At 36.1% G+C, this 8,338-nt stretch overlaps 1 pseudogene; it reads left to right on the plus strand.

Annotated features, from left to right (window-relative positions):
• The first annotated feature begins 1,580 nt into the window (after positions 1-1,580).
• LOC149832414 (peptidyl-prolyl cis-trans isomerase CYP71 pseudogene) lies at positions 1,581-2,837 on the plus strand (annotated as a pseudogene).
• The last annotated feature ends 5,501 nt before the right edge of the window (positions 2,838-8,338 follow it).

Here is an 8,338-nt window from a genome sequence, read left to right on the forward strand (position 1 = left end):
AACCCCCAATAATACAAAAAGGATCCATTACCTCCTCTGGTTCTCGGTTCCCTCTATCAAGGCAAGAAAACACCCTTTCCTGCTTCCATAGTTCCACTTTTTTTTTGTTTTATTTTTATTTTCTTTTTTCTGTTTTTCCATTAACGCACTGACAGTGGCGGTGAGTTGCTTGTGCTACGACAACCCCACCCCGTGCTACATCAAAAGAAAGGACTATGTTCCAACATCTTCTCTCCCTATTATCTTTACATATGGCGATTTTTTTTAGTCTTTGGTTATTTCGATTATCTATTACATTTTGGTTTCGTTCGATTTCCTGCCTTGGATTGTAGTGGTCCTTATTTCTTTCATATCCAGCATTCACATCTTATATAATGGCCAGTGTAATTGATTTCATATTCACGTTTGATTCCCTGTTATCTTAAATTGTTGTTCGAGTAGTAGAAATGCCATTCATATATGTGTTTGCCTTTGCACCTTATTCCTTTTATTCAAGGTTCAATCCCACTGCATGTCGTGTCTCTGCTGTCTATCAAGTTTTGAGTTCTGTAAGAACTGCCCAGAATTGGGTTTTGTAATATTAAGGCAAACGAGTTTGCCAAGAAATCTTTAAAAGACACAAGATCCGTTTCTTTCGCTTGATGGTCTGTCACAGGTCCATTGGGATCTGCTTGAGCTTCTGCTCTCAAACTTGATGGGAAAATTTGGATAATACACATTTTGTTCAAGTAAAAGACTCTGCGTATTTCCAACTAGCATACACCCTCCTTTATCTTGTTAGAACCCATTGATCAATTTGCTACAGTATGAGATAGTATGGGATGAAGATGTCCTGCATTGAGAAAACCTATGCAGATGAACTGGGATGTTTCGGTGAATGTGACACAGGTATAATATTCTTGTAGTGTTTTCATGGATTTTGATAAGCAGGAAAATAATATTTTCTTTTACCAAAAGACCATGGAGATCGTCCCCCATAACAATGGCCGAGTGAAGATGGTGCAGTGATTAATCAAAATGAGAAGTTACCTGCTCTAGGGCCGATCCAGGTGAGTTCCAGCTCCTGTTTTGAAATATTATCTCTGTGCAGTTTTCTTTTTCCAAATTTTTTTATTTTGATCATGGATGTACATTCACATACAGCCATCAACCCACCTTATAGCTTCCATTGCTCTCTGTTATAATTCTTGAATCTATATATCCTGAGCATATCTACATATCATATTTAGATGTCATCATGATATTGCAAAAAGCTGAGTTTTTGTTTATGTTCAGCAAATAGGAGATTAGTAGTGATCGTTTTCTTTTACTCCTCTATTGCAATAACATGATATTCTACATCGTTGGTGTCATCAATATAATGATCATTCATATTTTCATGTGGATCTCATGTATGAGCAATATTTTGTTTGGGAGATGTTGCTAATTTATAACCTAACTGAGCTTATCTAATCGTTTCTTCCTTCTCCATACGGGAGATCTGATTTTTATTGAGAGTTACGGTATAATTTGGGTCATATGAGCAAACCTGCGTGTTGGGCCTTCAAAGTTGTGTGTCAAGACTAAAAATTCTGATCTAAATGTATGTGAAATTTGGGCTTGATCTGGGTTTGTGCCCAAAATTGGTTTTTCAAAGCCTCTCAGCAGGAGATGCTGCTGCTGGGCTCAATCCTATCATAACAGATGTGGTTAGTGAAACCAACATCGGTGACTTGTGTACCAGACCTTTAGGAGGCATATATGCAAACTGTCCGAAGTCAGCAATTTGAGAGATTGGTGATGATCATTCAAAACTGTGAAATAGCTGAAGTCGATTCGTTCGCATGATTTAAGTATGTTAGAGTCCAGCGGAATTTTTCATAACTGGAAGTGTTGATGGACACTTGAAACTTTGGAAGAAGAAGCCTGCTGGCATAGAGTTTTGCTAAAACATCTCAGATCTCACCTTGGTGCCATCGAAGGCTCGGCTGTTAGTATTGATAATCTCATTTGCTGCACAATATCAGGTGACCATTCTGTGAAAATATACGATGTTGTCAACTATGACATGATGGTTATGATGTGTTTTTCACATATTTCTGGTACGGTTGAATGGATGTACAATCATGGTGATGTCAAGGCTAAACTTACCATTAGTGACAAGAACTCCCCTTATGTTCATGTCTATGATGCTCATGTTGGTTCCGCTAAACCTATAAGATGGAAGGAGGTTCATATGGCACCAGTTAAAGTTATGAAGTATAATCATACCAATGATACTGTGATATCTGCAGACACTAAAGGTGTTCTGGAGTACTGGTCTCCATCTACTCTTCAATTCCCAAAAAATGTAGTTAGTTTCAACTTGAAAACTGATACAAATCTCTTTGATATTTTCAGAATGCAAGACAACCATCTCAACCATAGAGGTCAGTTCAGATGGCAAGCATTTCTCTGTTATATTTCCTGACTGCAGAATACGTGTATTTTGGTTCAAGACAGGGAAATTAAGGCGAGTGTGTGATGAATCATTAGAGGTGGTCCAAGATCTGCAAAGGAGTGATGTTCCACTATACCGGTTAGAAGCAATATATTTTGGGAGAAGAATGGCTGTTGAAAAAGAAATAGAGAAAACAGAAATGCTCCACAGATCAATGCCATTTTTGATGAAAGTTCTAACTTTCTTCTTTATGCAACACTGCTGGGTATAATGATTGTTAATTTGCATACAAATAAAGTTGCTAGTAGAAAAGTTGAGAACAATGAATGTTTTCTTAAAAATTGTTCTTTATCAAGGTGACAAAGGTAGTAAAAAAAAAAAAATCATGCAGTCTCAGCAGCCTAAAGGCTGTTGTTAGTTCATTTGCACCCATAGTGGCTCTTGAGTTGCTGTAAACCCATGTATATTCACCAATAGCCCCTGAGTTGTTATGGCTTCGCATGTACAAGCATTCTCCACTAACATAAGCATTTAGGTAATTATTTGTACCTCTCTTCATATATTGTATACAGGCATTGTATATGCATTTTTTTTCTTTTGTTTAGCATAAGTACATTCAGGCCAATGCATGAATATTCATACATTAGGCATTGGCATTGCATTCTCATTAAACATGTGCATTTTCATCATGATTCAGATATAACCATAGGCATACCAACATTAAGATATGATATTCTCAAACCTCCTTCTACATTCATCTTTTACTTTGTGTTAAACTTTAAATGTTGTGGGAATTAGGTAGAAAGGGGATATGTTCTTTTTCTTAGCTTAGGAATTGTAATTTCTATTTCAAATTCAGACTTAAAATAGCTAGATATAATGAGAATCATCTACATTTCCTGTTTTAGATAGAATGAGCATTGTAAATACCATAAATTGCTTATTTTCATGCTTTTATCTTTATTTTCCAAAACCTCACAAATGGGAACACGAATGGCACGTGCACCATTTTGTAAGAGGTAATTAAATCCTAAGTTGATGATTTACATCAATGGCCATAGTCAGGATGTAAACAAAACCTAGGATTTTTATCTTTTATAAAATAACACTGGATCCCCACTAGGTCCTTTTTCAAAATTCATCATTTCTTTTCTTAAATATTTTTTTCTTTTATCAGAGTTTAGTCAAAAATTGACTTAATACATATATCAATGGCCATAGTCAGGATATATTGAGAGTTAATTTCATTCTAAACTCTATAAAAGCACCAAAATATGTTTGATTCTTCACTTGAATTTAAATGTGGTTATTATATAATACATTCAATGACCATAGTCAGGGATGTATTATATCTTCAACCTCATTCTTAATTCACTTAAAGAATGAAATATGCTTTTCAAATCCAATTTCAAAGTTATTTAAATTCATTCATCATTTAGGATAGAATGTCATCATATTTTCAAAATTCCCTTTTCAAAATTCCAAGTGATTCTTTTCTTCATTTCTCAGATCAAATCTTATTTATAAATTCAAATTCAATTCTATCTCATTTCAAAAATTCAAGGTTTCAATTTCAAAGTCCAATTTGACTTTGAAATTCATTTGTATACTCAAAATTCAATCCTCAAATCAACTTTGAAGTTACAAAATTCATTGTCTAGATTCAAATTCAAATTCAATTTAAAATTCCATTTTCAAAGTTCAATTTAACTTTGAAACCTCTGATTCCCCTTCCTATTTCAAATTCAGAATCAAGTTTATTTTCTTCAAAATCAAAGTTTATTCAGAATCAAGTTTATTTTCTGGGTTTTCAAAACCCAGATCCATCTTCAAAAGTCCCATTTGGAATTTCAAAATCGAATTCCATCTTGGATCTCAAACTTCAGATCCAAATCCATTTTAGGATCCAGAATTCAACTTTCACTTTGGATCTCTGACTTCATATCCAAATCCATTTTAGGATCCAGAACCCAATTCAACTCTGGATCTTAGACTTCAGATACAAATTTTGTCCCAAACTTCAGATCCAAATTCCATCTTGGATTCCAAATCATGGATCCAATTCCATTTAAAATTTAGAATCCAACTTCATCTTGGATCTCAGACTTTACATCCAAAATCCATTCTAGGATCTAGAAACCAACCTCATCTTGGATCTCAGACTTCAGATCCAAAACTCATTTTAGGATCCAGAATCCAATTCCACTTTGGATCTCAGACTTCAGATCCAAATTCCATTTAGGATCCAGAATTCACTTCCATTTCGGATCTCAGACTTCAGATCCGAATTCCATTCCAAACTTCGGATCCAATTTCATCCTAGATCTCATATTTCAGATCCAATTCCCCTTAGGATCCCAAATCCGGAATTCAGTTCATCTTGGATTTCAACTCTATTTAGAATCCAAACTTTTGATTCAAAATTCCATTATGAACTACAAATTTCAAATCAAAATTCTATCTCCGAATCTGAATTCCATTCCAAGTTTACCTTGAATACAAAAATCAATTCTATTCCTCAATTCTATTTTGATTTCTCAAATCTTATTTTAATTTCAAGCTTTACAATTGAAATTCAAATTACATCTCTACCCTGATTCAAAATCCTAATTTAAAGTCCATTTATGACTTCAAATTTTCCTTTCTTCTCATTTTATTTCAACTTCAAAAACCATTCCTCTTAAGATCCAGATTTATTTTCCCAAGCTTTGATTATTCCAAAAACTTAGAACTTTAAATTTTAAGTTCTAAAGTTAAAAACTATTTCTTCACTCTATCATCAGATTCATCTCAGAAACACTTGGGAAATTTCCAAAATCATTTTCGAAAAAGCATACATCCTTGCATTTGCACAAGCATGATTCTTTGTGCATTTAGACTTAGGATAAATTCTTAGATAATATTTTAGCAAAGCAAAAGGCATGAATTCGACCCTTGGTTCGATTACCCTTGGTATAGGCGCCAGGAACGATCGAACCTTGTACCGACGAGCGGATCTCGTCTCCCAATTTTCCCGCAAATATTTCAAAACGGAGGCGAGTTATTTTCTTAAATATTTTCAAAATTAAGGTCAAGTGAGACCCCGCAAAAGAATTCCTCTTCTCTCCTTTTCTCTTCTCTCTTTCTTTCTGTCTTTTATTTTCTCCCTTCAAAAAGAAGGAAATAGAGGTTAGAAAGGAAAAAGAGAAGGAAGAGAGTGAAACCACCAAGAGAGGAAAATTTTTGCGATGATCACAGTTTTGGCGACTGAGATGGGCTCGTCTTCGTCCGGTCAAATTTAATGCCTTTTTTTTTCTTTGCTTTGAAATTATCTAAGTCTTTATTCTTCAAATGTCAGCTTCATTTCCATGCAAACCTTAGGAAGCCTAGATTCTGTCCTAAAAGCTGACATCATTGCATATAGGATCTAAATATGGTTTGGTAGGACCATATTGAGGAGATTATTCCATGTTCACATTAGACTTAGGTCTGAAATACAACTCTCCTCAATTCTAGGGATTGAATACAAACAATGTATGCAAGTGTATGCTTCTCTTCATTTTAATCTATCTCTTTAGGACTTGCATTAGAGCCATCTGATTTATTGCATGTTGAGCATATTTTTGAAAATCTCCCTACCTATATTGTCCCGGTCTTCACGTTGCTGGGCTGTCTCACTGAACCATAGTTCGGGAAAGAGCCTCACAACTGGGCTACTTATTTGGGTTCGCGACCCCTACCACGTACCTAAGGGCCATAGTCCGAGGTATATTAGTAGGTGCTCAAGGATGTTGGGAAGCCATTACCTTAGAACCGGAGGAATATTTCTATGCCACGTACTTCGAGCTTCGGCTTGAGTATATCGGCGTATCTTGATTGGAATCAGATGATCTAAAACCATAGAGTTAGGATTAAGGTCCTACAAGCCATTTTCAAAATATTGCATTTAGAGTCAGCTTTAGGGAGTGTTGTTTGTGCATCCTTGCTTATACATCTGTGATCGTATGATATTTTATATTTCTTATATTTCTAAAAGTCCTGGGTATATATTATTCAAAAATTTCCTCCTTGTTTTTAAAACCCAGGTGTATTTTCCTTTTTCTTCTCCTAAATTTCTTCAAATTCTTTTGATCCTGTCTGCAAATTCTTCAAATCTTAAGACTTTGCCATCTACTTTCGAAATTCTTTATCTTTTTGTCAAGATATGTCCTTTTCAAAATTTATCTTTGTTCTCTTTTTTTGTTACTCATTTATCCTTTTTCAGAAAAACAATGCGGTTGTCGCAATTTTTTTGTGACAACCTGATCCCTCGTAAGGGGATATTTTTCATTGTCGGATTATGATTTTTTCCTTTATTAAAATTTCTTTCTAGATCTTTTCTACCCCCCCCCCCCCCTCATTTTTGCCCTACAGAGAGAGCATTGGCATTATCAGTTTATTTGGGGCAAAGATCAAAGATTGCACTTCTCTAACATCCCGGTTACAAACAGAGAGTAAGGAATGGATTCTCAAAAGTCTGTCAGAGAGGGAGTTCAGAACAACAAGAGTGAGATTGATCCTGCTATATATCAGTTATTCAAAAAGATGATGCTTGAGATATTATCCAAGCAAGCTGAAGCCAGTTGCGGAAAAGCTCCCACCAAAGGAGAGGCACCTGTCACTTTCTCCATGAATGAACACAGCAATAGCAGTACAGGAAACTCTAAAGCCAGCAGGAGCAGCAACCAGGGCAGCAACTTGGGAGAGTGTAAAGGCCAGATTGGGAAATATTGTGAAAACCATGATAGACTTCTTCGATACAGTCCTCAGCAAAAAGGCAAGAAGCAAGAAGGACCAAAGTGCAAGGATTGGAGCAAGGATCGAGATTTCACTCTTTTAGAAGAGCCGCTCGACAAAATCCTCGAATACATGTTGTCTAGCGGATTACTCAGGCTCCCAAAAGCCGCCAGCCCTTCCACAATCATGGGAAAATATATAAACCAATTTTGTGGGTACCATCAAGCAACAGGACATGACACTGAGCATTGCTTTATCTTCAAAAATATAGTTGAAGACTGCCTTGATAAGAATCTCTTTGTCAAAAACGAAGAAGAAAAGCGTCCAGATCTCCTAACCATGCAAGCTCAGTCCGGCTACCAGGCAAGGGTCAGCACTCAGTGGAAGTCAGGCAAGCTGAAGAAAGCAAAACATGAGGATTGGGGTTATGATCGCAAGCTTACCCCTCTAGGACAGCCAATCGAAGAAGTTCTACAATACCTACTTGCAAAAGAGATGATCAAACTCCCAAAGCAGGATGATCCCTCTGTCACCAAGGGGAAATGGAAAGATCGCTTTTGCAAGTTTCATCGAGCGAGGGGGCATGACACGGAGCGCTGCTTCGTCCTCAAAAATATTGTGCAAGACTACATTGACAAAGAGCTTCTGGTGCCAGAGGAAAGAGAAGAGCAGCCTGCAGTTCCAACCGAACCTTTTCCAGACCACTCAGAGAGTTGAGAATACCAAGAGTTTTTCCCTTTCATCCCTTTCTGTCAGTCGCTTTGTAGGGGCAAGTCAGCCCAGTGTTTTGTGACTTTTTGATTAAAATACTTGTAAATATTCAGTTTTGTTATCAAGTTTTGCTTATCAATGAAATGTTGATTTTCTTTATATCTTTGATATTCAATACTTCTTTCTTTTTGTTATACTGCGGCATTAAATTCCTTTTTCAAAATGCGGGACAATCCTGAAATCATTCATGAGAGAAATGATATTACCTATGAGGGTCTTTCAAAAATCATGAAAATTTCTCATATTTTAGTCAAACCTCTTTCAAAGATCAACCCTCGTGTTGATCATACTTTCCAAAATTGGTTTTCAAGCCATTGCATTCAAAGATCAACCCTTGTGTTGATCATATTTTCTCAAAAATGATTTCGAATCATTGCATTCAAGGATCAACCC

The sequence above is a fragment of the Nuphar pumila genome, chromosome 7, assembly GCF_984573655.1.
Source record: "Nuphar pumila chromosome 7, dmNupPumi1.hap1.1, whole genome shotgun sequence".
NCBI lineage: Eukaryota > Viridiplantae > Streptophyta > Magnoliopsida > Nymphaeales > Nymphaeaceae > Nuphar > Nuphar pumila.